At 26.3% G+C, this 18,749-nt stretch overlaps 1 long non-coding RNA gene across 1 annotated transcript in view; it reads left to right on the forward strand.

Moving 5' to 3' along the window:
• The first annotated feature begins 8,458 nt into the window (after nucleotides 1-8,458).
• Nucleotides 8,459-18,749, forward strand: part of LOC126265822 (uncharacterized) — an 84,926-nt gene continuing 74,635 nt past the window's right edge. The window contains exon 1 of the long non-coding RNA XR_007548281.1: nucleotides 8,459-8,716. This is a non-coding gene — a long non-coding RNA (uncharacterized LOC126265822). The remainder of the gene's footprint in view (nucleotides 8,717-18,749) is intronic.

Below are 18,749 nucleotides of genomic sequence, written 5' to 3' on the forward strand. Positions count from 1 at the left end.
AAAGAATCTAAACCATTTGTGAGAAACGAAAATCTTCAAAATTCAGTCTTGAAACTCTAAATGAATCCTTTTAATAAATAAGATGACAAGTAGCTTATTTAAACCTGATGATTGATCTGTTTTCTATGATTTTATTGTTACTGAGTAAGACAAATAAGTAATTTATAAAGTATTTTAATTTCTATTAGTTTCGCACATCATCCTGTCTCCCTTTGCCAATATGAGAGTATGCACTATAGTTAGAACTATTCTGTATCCCCAATCTTGAGGAATATGTTCTCCATCTTCGTCATGATAAGTTCAAAGAAACAAGAAAGAATCTAAACCATTTGTGAGAAACGAAAATCTTCAAAATTCAGTCTTGAAACTCTAAATGAATCCTTTTAATAAATAAGATGACAAGTGGCTTATTTAAACCTGATGATTGATCAGTTTTCTATGATTTTATTGTTACTGAGTAAGACAAATAAGTAATTTATAAAGTATTTTAATTTCTATTAGTTTCGTACATCATCTTGTCTCCTTTTGCCAATATGAGAGTATGCACTATAGTTGGAACTATTCTGTATCCCCAATCTTGAGGAATATGTTCTCCATCTTCGTCATGATAAGTTCAAAGAAACAAGAAAGAATCTAAACCATTTGTGAGAAACGAAAATCTTCAAAATTCAGTCTTGAAACTCTAAATGAATCCTTTTAATAAATAAGATGACAAGTGGCTTATTTAAACCTGATGATTGATCAGTTTTCTATGATTTTATTGTTACTGAGTAAGACAAATAAGTAATTTATAAAGTATTTTAATTTCTATTAGTTTCGTACATGATCTTGTCTCCATTTGTCAATATGAGAGTATGCACTTTAGTTGGAACTATTCTGTATCCCCAACCTTGAGGAGTATGTTCTCCATCTTCGTCATGATAAGTTCAAAGAAACAAGAAAGAATCTCAACAATTTGTGAGAGACGAAAATCTTTTAATTTCAGTCTTGAGACTCTAAATGAATCTTTTTAATTTATAAGATGACAAGAGGCTTATTTAAACCTGATGTTTGGTCTGTTTTCTATGATTTTCTTGTTACTGAGTAAGATAATACAATAAGTAATTGATAAAGTATCTTAATTTCTATTAGTTTCGTTCATCATCTTGTCCCCATTTGCCAATATGAGTGTATGCACAATAGTTAGAATTATTCTGTATCCGCAACCTTGAGGAGTATGTTCTCCATCTTCGTCATGATAAGTTCAAAGAAACAAGAAATAATCTCAACCATTTGTGAGAGACGAAAATATTCTAAATTCAGTCTTGAGACTCCAAATGAATCTTTTTAATTTATAAGATCACAAGTGGCTTATTTAAACCTGATGATTGATCAGTTTTCTATGATTTTATTGTTACTGAGTAAGACAAATAAGTAATTTATAAAGTATTTTAATTTCTATTAGTTTCGTACATCATCTTGTCCCCATTTGCCAATATGAGAGTATGCACTATAGTTGGAACTATTCTGTATCCCCAACCTTGAGGAGTATGTCCTCCATCTTCGTCATGATAAGTTCAAAGAAACAAGAAAGAATCTAAACCATTTGTGAGAAACGAAAATCTTCAAAATTCAGTCTTGAAACTCTAAATGAATCCTTTTAATAAATAAGATGACAAGTGGCTTATTTAAACCTGATGATTGATCAGTTTTCTATGATTTTATTGTTACTGAGTAAGACAAATAAGTAATTTATAAAGTATTTTAATTTCTATTAGTTTCGTACATCATCTTGTCTCCTTTTGCCAATATGAGAGTATGCACTATAGTTGGAACTATTCTGTATCCCCAATCTTGAGGAATATGTTCTCCATCTTCGTCATGATAAGTTCAAAGAAACAAGAAAGAATCTAAACCATTTGTGAGAAACGAAAATCTTCAAAATTCAGTCTTGAAACTCTAAATGAATCCTTTTAATAAATAAGATGACAAGTGGCTTATTTAAACCTGATGATTGATCAGTTTTCTATGATTTTATTGTTACTGAGTAAGACAAATAAGTAATTTATAAAGTATTTTAATTTCTATTAGTTTCGTACATGATCTTGTCTCCATTTGTCAATATGAGAGTATGCACTTTAGTTGGAACTATTCTGTATCCCCAACCTTGAGGAGTATGTTCTCCATCTTCGTCATGATAAGTTCAAAGAAACAAGAAAGAATCTCAACAATTTGTGAGAGACGAAAATCTTTTAATTTCAGTCTTGAGACTCTAAATGAATCTTTTTAATTTATAAGATGACAAGAGGCTTATTTAAACCTGATGTTTGGTCTGTTTTCTATGATTTTCTTGTTACTGAGTAAGATAATACAATAAGTAATTGATAAAGTATCTTAATTTCTATTAGTTTCGTTCATCATCTTGTCCCCATTTGCCAATATGAGTGTATGCACAATAGTTAGAATTATTCTGTATCCGCAACCTTGAGGAGTATGTTCTCCATCTTCGTCATGATAAGTTCAAAGAAACAAGAAATAATCTCAACCATTTGTGAGAGACGAAAATATTCTAAATTCAGTCTTGAGACTCCAAATGAATCTTTTTAATTTATAAGATCACAAGTGGCTTATTTAAACCTGATGATTGATCAGTTTTCTATGATTTTATTGTTACTGAGTAAGACAAATAAGTAATTTATAAAGTATTTTAATTTCTATTAGTTTCGTACATCTTCTTGTCTCCATTTACCAATACGACTATACTACAGTTCGAACTATTCTATTTCTCCAACCTTCATCATGATAGGTTCAAAGAAACAAGAATGAATCTAAACAATTTGTGATAGACGAAAATCTACAAAATTCAGTCTTGGTACTCTAAATGAATCTTTTTAATTTATAAGATGACAAATAACTTATCTAAACCTGATGATTGGTCAATTTTCCATGATTTTCTTATTATTTAGTAAAACAATACAATAAGTGGTTGATAAAGTATCTTATTTAAACCTGATGATTGGTCAATTTTTTATGATTTTCTTGTTATTTAGTAAGACAGTACAATAAGTGATTGATATAATATCTTTGTTTCTATTAGTTTCGTATATCATCTAGCCTTCGTTTTCCATTATGAGAGTGTGCACAATAGTTGTAACTATTCAGTATCAAAAATCTTGATCTCCATCATGACCAGACCACAGAAACAACAAAGAATCTGAAACAGTCCACGAAAGACTTCAATCTTCAATTCAATCTCGTACACACGGAACGAAAGAGCGACCGCGTCATTTCCCACCGACACGATTGCATCGCGACCGGTGCGCTGACGCGCGCAGGGGGACCCCCCGTCACTCCGTCTCTCTCTCTCGCATCCTTACGAAACGGGCGTCCGACGTTTGCCGAACGGCCGCGCTTATTGATCTTCGGCTTCGCCGTCCGCGAAACGACGGACGGGAATGAAGAGAGACGGGCTGAATGCAACGCGGGGCACCGGCTCTTCGGACGACGACGACGGCCGCATCAGCCATCGGCCCCGGAGGAGTTTGTTGCTATGCGAGAGATGCACGGCCGTCGCCGGAACGAGTGCGGCGCGGCGTTGTCGATACTGGCGTGTGGGTGACGGTGCTGGGACGGCCCTTGGTGCCTCTCGGAGGGTTTCCCACCCCCCGTCCGGTCTAGGAGCGCGGCTCCTTCCGGATTAGGTGTTGGAGGACGACAGGTCTGCGGAGATGGCTTTCGGGGCGACGGGGCGGCTTCGTCTGGGGTTCGAGTTCGTCGGAATTCGGTAACCCAGTTTCGAAAACGGTGCGACAAGTGAAACAATCGACGACCTCGCACCGAAAAACGAGACTGCGATAATAATGTCGGTCGACCGTGTTGCCGCTGCCGCAGACTGTGAACTTGTGACTTAAAAGATGCATGACAATGAAACGACGTTCGTTTTAGCGAGGCACCAACGGCACATTCGATTCGATGCAAAAGCAACGCAATTAAACAACCCCCCACCCAAAATTAAAGTAGTTACTAGTAAAAAATTACTAAATAAATAAATAAATAAATAAATAAATAAATGTACCACAGTAGAAGAAAAATAAATAAATGTAACAGTTGTTTGTACGTTGAACAGTTGTGCAATGTCCGGGAGGTAAACGAAACTGTTTAAGCTAAAGTGCACAAGTGCATAATTATAATGTGAGTAATGATTCGTTGAATCGAGATAGTTGAACAAATGGGATATTGTTTACGATAAGATGTCGTTCTAACAATCTGACCGAATGATTTAAGTTCATTTGTTTAATGGGAAATTAGGTTTCGGTTTATATATGTGTGTGTGTGTGTGTGTGTGGCAGTTAAATGGATCGTTTGTTTGCAAAAATGTGTTTACGGTTCTAAATTTGAAAATTACAGTTAATTGCACACCTAAATTTTAGTGGTGGATTGTACACGGTTTTATTGTTGTTCATTTAAATCACTAAAGATGGAAGGACATGAAATTGTATATAATATATTGTGTAAATTTGTTTATATTTCACTTGGAGAAGAATTAAAAATCAGAATTCTTCATCTTCATCATGATTTACCATAAATTTTTATAAATTAACTTTCTATTAGTTACTATCATTAATTCCTTTTATGAGAAAAAACTTTTCAAAGAAGCTATATATAAAAAATATTTGATAAATTTTATTTTATCAATTATTTACTTCTTCACATTTACAGTCAAGTACAAAATTCTAACTTGAAGAAAATGGAATTAGATAAATTTATTCTTATTGTACTTCTTTTGTTATTTTTTAGATAAAAATATACAAAAAACAATTTATAACTATTATTTTTCTCGTTATTTATAACTTTATTTACTTTTATGTCTAAATAATTTGTCCTCTCTTCATTTTTTATAAGTCCCAGTTTCAGTTACATGAAGATATACAAATTTATTTTATCCATTCTTATCCTTCTATATTTTCAAGGAAGATATATAAAAAATATTTTATAAATATTATTTTATTAATCATTTATTACTTTCTTCACATTCATATTCAAGTACTTTTGATCTTTCTTCATATTTTTTAAAATTTTAGCTTGAAGAAGGTGGTAATAGATAAATTTATACTTATTATTCTTTTTTTGCTATATTTTAGACAAAATAACTTATAACTGTTATTTTTCTCGTTATTTATAACTTTATTTATTTTTATATATAAACATTTTGTCCACTTTTCATTTATTATGAAGTTACAGTTTCAGTTACATGAAAATATACAAATTTATTTTATTCATTCTTTTCTTACTATATTTTCAAGGAAGATGTATAAAAAATATTTTATAGATATTATTGTACCAATTATTTATAACTTTCTTCTCTTTTATATTGAAGTACTTCGTTCTTCCCTCATATTTTATAAAATTGAAGAAGATGATGATACATAAATTTATTCTTATTATACTTTTCCTGTTATATTTTGAAGAAAGATATAAAAAAAATAATTTATAAGTATTACTTTTCTTATTATTTATAACTTCTTTACTTATTTAGCTAAATAATTTGTCCCCTCTTCATTTTTTATGAAATTCCTGTTTCAGTTACATGAATTTGTACAAATTTATTTTATTCATAGTTTTCTTTCTATATTTTCAAGGAAGATATATAAAAAAAATTTTAAATATTATTTTTACAATTATTTTGTACTTTCTTTGCATTTGAAGTTCTTTCTTCATACTATATAAAATTTTAGTTTGAATAAGGAGATGATACATATATTTATTCATATTTACTTTTCTTATTTTATATATATTATATAATATTTATATTTTCGATAAAGATATACAAAAAATAATTTATAATTATTATTTTTCTTATTATTAATAACTTTTTTTACTTTTATAACTAATTAATTTGTCATTTCTTCATTTTTTATGAGGCTCCAGTTTCTTTTTACTTTATAAATATTATTTTTTCATTTAATTTATAATATATAATATATTCAAATATTTTGTCCCTTCTTCATATTATATAAAATTTTAATTTGGAAAAGGGAGAAATTTATTGTTTTTATACTTTTTTTGTTATATTTTGGATAAAAATATACAAAAAATAATTTATAACTATTATATTTCTTATTATTTATAACTTTCTTCCTTTTTATAACTAAATAGTTTATCCTCTCTTCATTTTTTAGTTTTAGGTTCTGTTACATGATACATAAATTTATTTTTTTCATACTTTTCTTACTATATTTTAAAGAAAGATATATAAATAATATTGTTCTTTTTTCATATTTTATAAAACTAGTGAAAATATATAAATTTATTGTTACTATACTTTTCTTATTATATTTTGAATAAAGATATATAAAAATAATTTATTAATAATAATAAACTATTATTTTATTCATTATTTATTACTTTTTTTACATTTATATTCAAGTGCTTTGTTCTTTCTTCATCTTTTATAAAATTGTAGTTTAGAGAAGATGATTATACACAAATTTATTCTTATTATACTTTTATTGTTATATTTTGGATAAAGATCTACAAAAAATAATTTATAATTAAGTTTAAAATATCTGATTCAATTATATAATGATATATAAATTTATTTTCTTCACACTTTACTTTCTATATTTTCAAGAAAAATGTAAAATTAATATTTTTCCAATTATTTATTACTTTCTTTACATTTATATCCAAGTACTCTGTTCTTCCCTTATATATTTTAATATTCCAGTTTAAAGAAGATGAGGATCTATAAATTAATTCTTATTATACTTTTGTTGTTATATTTTTGATAAAAATACACAAAAAATATTTTAAAACTATTATTTTTCTTAATATTTAACTTCCCTTACTTTTAACATATAACAATTTAATTTGTTCCCTCTTCATTTTTATGAAGTTACACGAAGATATAAAATTATATATAATTTTATCCTCACCTTTTCTGTTATATTGTTTAGAAGATATACAAAAATATTTTATAATTATTATTGTTTTACAACTTTCTTTACTCTGACAATTATATATAAAATTTATTTTCTTCTTACTTTTCTTGACATGTTTTCAAAAAAGATATACAAAATATTTTATAAGTATTATTTTTTCCTTAATTTACTACATTATTTACATTTATAACTAAGTAATTTGTAATTTTCATTTGTTTTTAGTTTTCCAGGTAAATGTCGGATTTTCAAGTCCACTTTTAAGTAGATGTTTATATATAAATTTATTCTTCTTACATTGTTCTTGCTTTATTTTTAATAAAGATGTACAAGAAATATTTTATAAATAATAATTATTTTCTTTTTCAAATTCAAATATCAAATATATTTGTTCTTAAACTATTCTCGGTTAATTTCAATTTTAAGTACAGTATTTTTTATAATGTTTCAGTTGCCAAATAAATAAATAATGATGCATAAATTAATTCTTCTTATACGTTTATAATTTTATTCTAAATAAAAATATATGAAAAATGTTCTATAAATATTATTTTTCTTACTATTTACTCCTTGTTTCATTCTTTATATCCGGGTTCACTACAATTTTAAATGGATGATGATGTCTGTTTACTTTATTTGTTTATTTAAAAGTTTGATTTTTTTTTTAATTTTTGTTATATCATGTTAAGTTTTATAATTGTATATACAAATACAATACAAATATTTGATAAAGAAAGTAATAAGAGTAAAAGTTTTCTACTATTGGTTTCATTTATGTTGAATAAAAATATATTTAATTTATAATAATCATGTCTAATTATTTTCTGCTGGCTTTATTTTAGATCCAAGTACTCCTCACTTTTTTGTTTTCCTGTTCTAGTTTCAGATGGATGATGAAATAAAAAAAAAAGCTTTTTCTCCTCATTTTTATTACTTTTAGTTCTACAATTACATCGAAGTGGGTCAGTCTAGTTTAATTAGTTCTTCTCGTTTTTTGATCTCCGGGTATTTTTGTACCAGACCAAACGGATGAAGAAGTTATTAGAAACGTGTCCATTATAATTCTCACTTGCGATACCTTACATTCTTCTTCTCGTACTACAACTTCTCATTTCTAGTTTTATAATTAGATCCTCAAGTGGATCGCCGTCCGAGGAGGTTCCATTCTTTCCCTCCTTCTTTCCATAGGTCGACTCTCTTCGGTTGCACACACTGCAGTTTTCGCTGTCGGGACAGATGAACTTTTTCCGAAACGAAGAACGAACGAAAGCCCCCACGCCTCGCGTGTGCCCCCCCCCCCCCACCTCGTTGGCCGACCGTCGGCGCACCGACACCGGCCGAACGCACGGCGCCGCCCCCGCGCAACCGTCCACCCCCCCGTGCACCACCGCGCGCACCGCCGGCCGAAGTGCAGCGGCGCATCGCGTTTCGCCGGCAGACACCGCAGATGTCTCTGGCGTTGGCCGAGCGTGCGGCGCTCCGGGCCGCCGCGTCGACGGGATATGCACCGCATTCGTTGCGAGTACGTGGCGGGCCGCGGGTGCCGGTGTGCGAGTGCGGTGCGGGCTCTCTCTCTCCCCCTCTCCCGGCCCGACCAGAAGACGGACGGGCCGCTTCCGAGGGCGAGGACGGTTCTCCCCTTTTGCGGCCTGAGCCGCCGGACGTGCGACGCGACGCGATGTCGATGTGGTACTGTGTCCGGCCGTCGGTACTGTTTGTGAGGTACCCGGTTGATCCGAGACGCCGCCGCCAAGGAGACGGGCTCTGTTTAGTTGGGAATTAAAACCTGTGACACGGGGGTGAGTAGCTGTGTGTGTGTGTGTGTGTGTGTGTGGCGGCATGCATCGTTTCGGGTATATTGGGGTTGGTTACGTAATTTTGCGTGCGTGCACTCCAGTTGGTTCGGGTCTTGCGCAATGGCTGGTTCCTCCGCGGCGACGGTGGACTCTTTGTTGGAAGCGTTTTTGTTTTATTTTTTGACTCGTTTCTTTTTGGTTTCGGTTGGAGTTGCGGTCGATCCGGCATGCAAAATTCAACGTGCCGATCAATTTTCGATGGCTCGGCCGCGGTCTGCTGCCAGAAAAACGTAGCCGATTTACATGACAAAAAAACCAGTTACACTTTCAGACAAAAGTCGAAGCACCAACGAAGAGTCCTGATGACTTTAATGACGAGGCGAACCCTCCGACGCGGCTTCCTTTGTCTTAATTTTGCGGAGGTACTGCAAAAATTTAGGTATTCCCAATTACCAGTACTGTTTGTTGTTCAAAGTTTTCCAGTGATGGGTTAATTGTATGTAATTAGTTTGTAAAACGCCGCTCCAAATAGTCTAGAAAGTGTGCACGATCGTATTGATCGGTAGAAAGCTTTTGAAGTGCCCCATTGATTTTGGCACCTAAATTATTTTCTAATGATTTTTAATTTCACCGTCTTTGTCTGAAAATTTTTAAGTTTTATTCTCTTACTGAATGTGTGTTAATGGGAATTTTACCTTTATTAGGATTTAAATTATAATTTGTGTCATAATTTCTCAATATTTTCAGTTAATTAATATTTAAAAGGTGTGAAACCTGTATTTTTAACTAATAAGCACTTGAAAATATTTATTATTAATAATTTTAAAAATGACTAAAAAAATATCTTGAGTAATTTAATTAACAATTAATTTATATTATATTATTTCAAGTGAAAATCTGTAAAGAAATATAAATGTTTTGAAGTGTTTTATCACTTGAAACAAAAATTGTCTTTTTTTCCTTCATTTTTTAGTATCAGTACTAAATATGAATCACATTTTTTAACCAAATCTCCAAAAATTCAATATTAAACATTTAAGGAATAAGTTAAGTAATTAAATTTATTTGAAACTCTGTTAATTAAATGAGATTAAGCTTCACCATATTTAATTATTATCAAAAACGTAATTGTATTCTTTTCCAATTTTTTAGTCTTAAAAAAACATTTTTTAAAATTAAAAATTTATTTTAAGGGCATAACATTATAATATACACAAAAATGTTATTAAATTTTCATAAATAATCTATTTTTTATATTTAAAATCATGTTTAATATTAATAATTTTTTATCATATATTACATAAATTGAATTTGTGATATTTAAATTATTAGAACGATTACGATTTCTTCAAATTTTTACGGTTAACATAAAAATAAAAAAATATTCATAATTAATATTAAGTAATTTTAATATATAATTTTTTAAATAAAATACTCAAAATTCTTTAAAATTTATATTTATACAAAAGTACTCTTTTACATTTTATTCTTTTCTAAATAGAAAAATATTTGATAACTCCATTTTGAGATATTTAAAATATTAGAAGAATATTTTACAATTTTTTCAAATTATTATGAACATGAAAATTAAAAAAATACTTATAATTAATAATAAATAATTTTAATATATATTTTTGAAATAGAATATTTAAAATTCATTATAATTTATGTATATAAAAATATATTTTTTAAATTTTGAATTATTATTAATTATTTTATTATAATTATATTTTATATAAATAAATTATATTTGACCCAAAAAATATTTAAATTAGTCTTCTTTTAAATGTTGAAACTGAAAAATGTTTTTAATGAAGTTAGAAATTTAAATTTTACTCATGTCGTATTTAAAATCTTAAAGTTACTAAAAGTACATATATTTATATTATAGAAAATAAAAAAAATAAAATGTTAAAAATATGAATAAGTAATTCTAATTCTTGTTTTTTGATAGTAAAATATTTAAAATTCTTCAAAAAGTATATTTTTCAGAAAAACGTTAAAATTATTATATTTTAAATTATTTTTAACATGTCTTAACTATATGATTGAAAAAATGCTTAAATCTTAATTTTATTGGACATAATATTTAAAAATATGAAGTTACATATTTATATAAAAATACTCTTTTACATTAACTTTAAAATATTTAATTATTATTAAAAAATATGATTTTATATATTTTAAATATATATTATCAAACAATATCCTTAAATTTTTGTGAGGAATATAATTAATAATAAGTAATTTTAATATATTTTTTTTAAATAAAATATTTGGAGATCTTTATAATTTATATTTATATAAAAGTATTTATATGTATCTCTTTCTAAATATTGTAACTGTGGAAAAAAAATTAAAAAATTTGAGGTATATAAAGTATTAAAAGTAATCTTACGGAAATTTTTGTGGAAAACATAAAAATTTAAAATTTTTTAGAAAATTAAAGGACATATTTAATTATACATTAAAAAATATGTTTAATATTTTTTTTATTTAAAATTATTTCTAAAATATATATAATTAATTATTTGACGGAATTTTTAAAGTTTTCTCACTCTAGATAGTTTTATAAGAAGATATCTTAATTATTTATTAATTGTAATACTTTGAAACTTACTTAAAAATTATAAGTTTGATATAAATTATTTATGAATATAAAAAAATATTATTTTTTTTTTATATTTTAAATTAATATCAAAATATGTTAATTTTAATTGTTTGAAGAAATATTTAAGTTTATTTATTTTTATAATAAAATATTTTAGTTATTTAAACTTTTATTTATCATCATATATTATTTTTTTAATTATTTATATTTTAAATTATTTTTAAATCATATTACTTTGAATTAATTAAGAAATCTATAGATATTTAAAATATTAAAAAATATATTTTTTTAAATTTCTTATTTTTTAAATTATATTTAAAAATATTAATTGTACATTTTTTGGAGAAATATTTAAATTTGTCACTTTCTAACCATTTTTATAATAAAAAATTATTTTTTATAATGCATAATATTTACAAATTTTCCTATTAAATTTTTATAGAAAAGCTATTTTTTTAACTGTGTTTAAATATATATTAAAATTATTTGGATATCCCCATTTTAGAATATTTAAAATATTAGAAAGAAATATTACTTTTTCATCAAATTTTTGTGGAGAACATACAAAATATAAAAGTCTTATTCATAATTAATAATAAGAAATTTTAATATATTTATAAAAAATATTAAAATTTATCTGTTTCCAAATATTGAAACTATGGAATAATATATATAAAATTAAAAAAAATGAAAATATTTAACATATTAAAAATAATTTTAATGTTTTTTTCAAATTTTTGCGAAGAACATAACATAAATAATAGAAAAACATTCCAAATTGTTAAGAAGTATTTTAATATTTTTTAATAATAAAATTGTTTAATTTATTATAAATTACATTTTTATAATAAGAAATTTTAATTATTTACTTATTATAATAATATGTTTTATTTTATAATAAAATTAAAAATTATTTAAATATATTTCATATATTTTTTAAATACTGAAAAATGTATTTTTTTATATTTAAAATTATTTCTAAAATATATTAAATATAATTATTAATTAATTATTTGAAGGAATTTTTAAATTTTTCTCTCATCAGACATTTTTATAAAAAATAAAATAATATAAAAATAATTATATATTAACTATACATTAAAACTTACTTAAAAATTGTTATATATATAGTTTGTTATATATTATTTATAATATTAAAAAATAATTTTATTTTATAATAAAATTAAAAAATATTTAAATATATTTCATATATTTTTTTTTAAATGCTGAAAAATATATTTTGAGGGTTTAAATAATTTTTTTATATTTAAAATTATTTCTTAAATATATTAAACATAATAATTAATTAATTATTTGAAGGAATTTTTAAATTTTTCTCTCATTAGACATTTTTATAAAAAATAAAATAATATTATAAATATAATTATATATTAAATAATATTGTTTTTTTTTTAATTATAAATTAATCTTCAAATATATTAATTGTGATTATTTGAAGAAATATTTAAATTTATTTGTTTGTAGGCATTTTTATAATAATAAATTTTAATTATTTATTTATCCCAATAAGCTAAAACTTATTTGTCTATTTTCAGAAATTTAAAATATTGTTTTTTTTTATTAATTTTTTATACACTTAAATTATTGTCAAAATATATTAATTGTAATTTTTATATTTTAAATTATGTTTATATTAATTATAATGATTGGAATATACATTTAAATTTATTTTAATACATATATCTATATAACATAACTATACCGAGAATATTTGAAAATTTCATCGGAACCGTCCGGTTCGTAAACCGCTCGGCCAGCCGTAAACTGGTTCGCCGCCGCGACCGTACCGGCCGCCTCGTGCAACCCGGTTGCCATCTTGCACCACGCGATGCACCATTTTATCCGCCGGCCGGGAAAGAGACGAAAAAAAAAAAAGAAAAGAAAACAGAAATCGTGCGTGCCACGCACCGCCCGGCCGGCACACGCACCTCCTAGTCGTACCGGTTCCCCGGTTTGCTCTTCGGTCCCCCCGCACCGTCGCCGGACCAATAGACAAATGCGTCGCGCCATTGCCTAGGAAGGCCTCCTAGATCTACGCCCCTGTATAATGTTATAGAGGTGGTGCGGACGGTGGAAAGTGGCGAGGGTTCGATGTCGGGGGTCTAAGTTGCGTTTGGGGGGCTAGCGAACTGTTTCGGACTAGTTTTGTTATTGGTGGTTTCTTTTAGAAGGATTAGGAACCATTTAGAACCGTTAAATTGGTTTTTAGATGTGGTTTTTAACGTTCTTAAATGTGTATAAGTTATAAAAATTAATTGTTGAATCTACTTCCAGTTATAAATGTGTGATAATATTGTTATATATGAACTTGTTAAAACTTGTTATATATATACTTGGTACCAAATATATAATTGTTAAATAAAAAAATTGAAGCTGAACTAAAATATCCTTAAAATATTGTTTATAGTAATAAAATTATTCAGAAATACTTTACTTGTATTTGTTGTTAAAACTTGTGAATTATCACTGGAACCACAAAATTATTCTTTAAATATTTTCGGTTTTAATTGTTGACTAAAAGTGTTAAAAAGTAATCTGAAAAGTCCTTAAATTTAGTAAAATTTTGTTTAAAATAATGAAACAGTTCAGAAATACTTTTAATTGAATTTATTAAAACTTGTGAATGATTACATCGAACCCAAAAATTACTATTTAAATTTTTCTGTTTCTATTTGTTGATTAAAAAAATTGAAAAGTAATCTGAAAAGTCCTTAAATTTAGTATAATTTTGTATACAATAATGAAACAGTTCAGAAATACTTTTAATTGAATTTATTAAAACTTGTGAATGATTACATCGAACCCAAAAATTACTATTTAAATATTTCTGTTTCTATTTGTTGATTAAAAAAACTAAAAAGTAATCTGAAAAGTCCTTAATTTTAGTAAAATTTTGTATAAAATAATGAAACAATTCAGAAATACTTTTAATTGAATATTACTGTTTTTATTTGGTGAGTGAAAAAGTTGAATGTAATCTGAAAAATCCTTAAATTTAGTAAAATACTGTTTAAAATAATAAAATCTTTAATTGAAATTGTTAAAACTTGTGAATTTTTACTTCAAACCCAAAAATTACTCTTTAAGTATTTCTGTTTTTATTTGTTAAGTAAATAAGTTAAAAATAATTTCAAAAGTCATTAAATTTAGTAAAATTTTGTTTAAAATAATGAAACAGTTCGGAAATTCTTTGATTGAATTTAATAAAACTTATGAATAATTAGGTCGAACCCAAAAATTACTCTTTAAATATTTCTATTTTTATTTGTTCATGAAAAAAGTTAAAAAGTAATCTGAAAAGTCCTTAAATTTAGTAAAATTTTGTTTAAAATAATCAAACAGTTAAAACTTGTGAATTTTTACTTCAATCTCAAAAAATTACTCTTTAAATATTTCTGTTTTTATTTGTTAAGTAAATAAGTTAAAATTAATTTCAAAAGCCCTTAAATTTAGTAAAATATTGTTTAAAATAACGTAACAATTCAGAAATACTTTTAATTGAATTTATTAAAACTTGTGAATAATTACTTCGAACTCAAAAATTACTCTTTAAATATTTCTGTTTTTATTTGTCCATTAAAAAAGTTAAAAGTAATCTGAGAAATCCTTAAATTTAGTAAAATACTGTTTAAAATAATAAAACAGTTCAGAAATACTTTAATTGATTTTGTTAAAACTAACCTCAAACCCAAAAATTAGCCTTTAAATATTTTTATTTTAAATAACAAACTGTTTAAAATAATGAAACAGTTCAGAAATAGTTTAAATGAATTTGTTAAAATTTGTGAATTATTACTTCGAACACAAAAATTAGTCTTTAAATATTTATGTGTTTATTTTGTTGAGAAATACTTTAATTGAAATGTTAATATTGTGAATTATTACTTCAAACCCAAAAATTACTTTTTAAATATTTCTGTTTATATTTGTTGAGTAAAAAAGTTAAAAGTAATTTGAAAAATCCATAAATTTAAACTTGTCAATTATTACTTGGAACTCTAAAACTACTGTTTAAATATTTCCTTTTTTAATTACTAAGTAAAGATGTTAAAAGTGTTCTGGAATATTTTTGAATTTGTTAAAACTTGATATTTTCTAACTGCTTGTGAAGTACTACTAGAAAATATATAACTGTCCTTTGTCCTTTGTTAAATTAATTTGAAAAAAGATTAATTATCGAGGATTAATAGTATCTTTAAAGTTACAGTAATATGAACAAAATCTACAACACCTACATGTTAAGTACTCATACTATAATAATTAGGATACAAACTCATGTGTATCTTAAGTGTACCCATCCGATTACTGATTAATTATTAGTGTCAATGAATTTGCATGATTAAATTTTAATCAACTAGGGTATTACACTGTTTCATCAAGAGAGGTTTCTATTTATATTCAAGTATGATCAATTTAACAACAATTTGGAAAGATTATAATTGAATCTATTGTAAACTTGAGGAAGTACCATTTGAAACTAAAAAACTATTCATTGTCCTCTGCTAAACTTGTTTGAATACATCAGGAATGTCTCCGTTTAATTACTGACGAAGATTTTAATTGTGCCTATAAAATTACAGCAACACGAACAAAGCCTGCAATACTTTATGGTTAAGTACTAAAATAATGAGTATCAACTCGTGTGTATCCTAACTGTATCCGATTACTAATCTCATTTAATAACGATCAATTCGCCTGATTAACTTTTAATTAAGGCCTTGTTCATCAAGGAGTACTTCTGGTCAAATCTTGTGAACATAAAACTGTTTTTTGTATTCTACTAAATTTGATTGGTGGTTTCAGTTATATCTGGTTAACTCAAATCGTCATTCATTTTAATTAAAGAACATATTATTCTTCATTGAGGAGTACTTCTGGTCATATCGAAGTGAGATCAATTCTTAATGATTGTATTTTGATAAATTTTTGCCATTGTTTCGCCATAAATCATTTTGGAAGAAGTTCACAAAAAAGTATTCTGAAAAAAATATGTGAGTATTATATTTAGTTTTTAACCAGTTAATTTCTTTGTTACAATGATAAGATAAGTGAGAAAAAAGATTTCTAATGTATGTTCAAAGGATTCAAGATAATATTTAATACATCTCTGGATGTAATTCTTTTTTGGAAGTTAAAACTGAATTCAATTAATCATAATTCAGATATGTTTGAAATCTCAAATCAAATTTAGAAGAGAGTCAAGAATAGTATTATTGCTTCAAATGGTACTTTACAAGTTTTAGTAGATAGAATTATAATTTTATCAAATTTGTTTCAATACTTCTCGTTGTAAACCTTTTCTAAAAATGGATTCAAGCGAAACAGCCATAAAATGGAAGAAAATACAATATATGAGTTAATTATTGTCAAGAATTTATCGTATTTGAATATCCCTAGAAGAATTCTTTGAGGAAGAAGCCTTATATCTTCCATAAGTAAAAGTTAAGCTGATGAATAAATATAGACTAGATTTGGAATCTCAAATCAAATTTAGAAGATAGTCAAAAATACTTTTATTGTTTCAAATAGTACTTTATAAGTTTTAGTAGGTACAATTATATTTTTTTCAAAATTGTTTCACTACTTCTCCTTGTAAACCTTTTTTTAAAATGGAACCTGGTCAAACAATCACAAAAATGGATCAAAATACAATCTATAACTTAATTACTGTCAAGAATTAATCATACTTGAATAGCACTAGAAGTACTCTTTGAGGAAGAAGCCTTATATGTTCCATAAGTAAATGTTAATCAGATGAATAAATATAGGCTAGTATCAAATATATTTGAAATCTCAAATCAAATTTAAAAGAGAGTCAAGAACTGTTTTATTGCTTCAAAGGGTAGTTTACAAGTTTAAGTGGGTACAATTATATTTTTTTCAAAATTGATTCAATACTTCTCCTTGTAAACCTTTTTTTAAAAATGTATTCTGTCAAAACAACCATAAAAATGGAAGAAAATACAATATATAACTTAATTACTGTCAAGAATTAATCATACTTGAATATCACTAGAAGTACTCTTTGAGGAAGGAGCCTTATATCTTCCATAAGTAAATGTTCATCAGATGAATAAATATAGGCTAGTATCAAATATATTTGAAATCTCAAATCAAATTTAGAAGAGAGTCAAGAACTGTTTTATTGCTTCAAAGGGTACTTTACAAGTTTAAGTGGGTACAATTATATTTTTTTCAAAATTGATTCAATACTTCTCCTTGTAAACCTTTTTTTTAAAATGTATTCTGTCAAAACAACCATAAAAATGGACGAAAATACAATATATAACTTAATTACTGTCAAGAATTAATTCATACTTGAATATCACTAGAAGTACTCTTTCAGGAAGAAGCCTTATATCTTCCATAAGTAAATGTTAATCAGATGAATAAATATAGGCTAGTATCAAATATATTTGAAATCTCAAATCAAATTTAGAAGAGAGTCAAGAACTGTTTTATTGCTTCAAAGGGTACTTTACAAGTTTTAGTAGGTACAATTATAATTTTTTCAAAATTGTTACAATACTTCTTCTTGTAAACCTTTTTTTAAAAATGTATTCTGGCAAGACAACCATAAAAATGGACGAAAATACAATATGTAACTTAATTACTGTCAAGAATTAATCATACTTGAATATCACTAGAAGTACTCTTTGAGGAAGAAGCCTTATATCTTCCATAAGTAAATGTTAATCAGATGAATAAATATAGGCTAGTATCAAATATATTTGAAATTTTAAATCAAATTTAGAAGAGAGTCAAGAACTGTTTTATTGCTCCAAAGGGTACTTTACAAGTTTAAGTGGGTACAATTATATTTTTTTCAAAATTGATTCAATACTTCTCCTTGTAAACCTTTTTTTTAAAATGTATTCTGTCAAAACAACCATAAAAATGGACGAATACAATATATAACTTAATTACTGTCAAGAATTAATCATACTTGAATATCACTAGAAGTACTCTTTGAGGAAGAAGCCTTATATCTTTCATAAGTAAATATTAATCAGATGAATAAATATAGGCTAGTATCAAATATATTTGAAATCTCAAATCAAATTTAGAAGAGAGTCAAGAACTGTTTTATTGCTTCAAAGGGTACTTTACAAGTTTAAGTGGGTACAATTGTATTTTTTTCAAAATTGATTCAATACTTTTCCTTGTAAACCTTATTTTAAAAATGTATTCTGTCAAAACAACCATAAAAATGGACGAAAATACAATATATAACTTAATTACTGTCAAGAATTAATCATACTTGAATATCACTAGAAGTACTCTTTCAGGAAGAAGCCTTATATCTTCCATAAGTAAATGTTAATCAGATGAATAAATATAGGCTAGTATCAAATATATTTGAAATCTCAAATCAAATTTAGAAGAGAGTCAAGAACTGTTTTG

Source organism: Aethina tumida, chromosome 6 (assembly GCF_024364675.1).
Source record: "Aethina tumida isolate Nest 87 chromosome 6, icAetTumi1.1, whole genome shotgun sequence".
In the NCBI taxonomy this organism is placed as follows: domain Eukaryota; kingdom Metazoa; phylum Arthropoda; class Insecta; order Coleoptera; family Nitidulidae; genus Aethina; species Aethina tumida.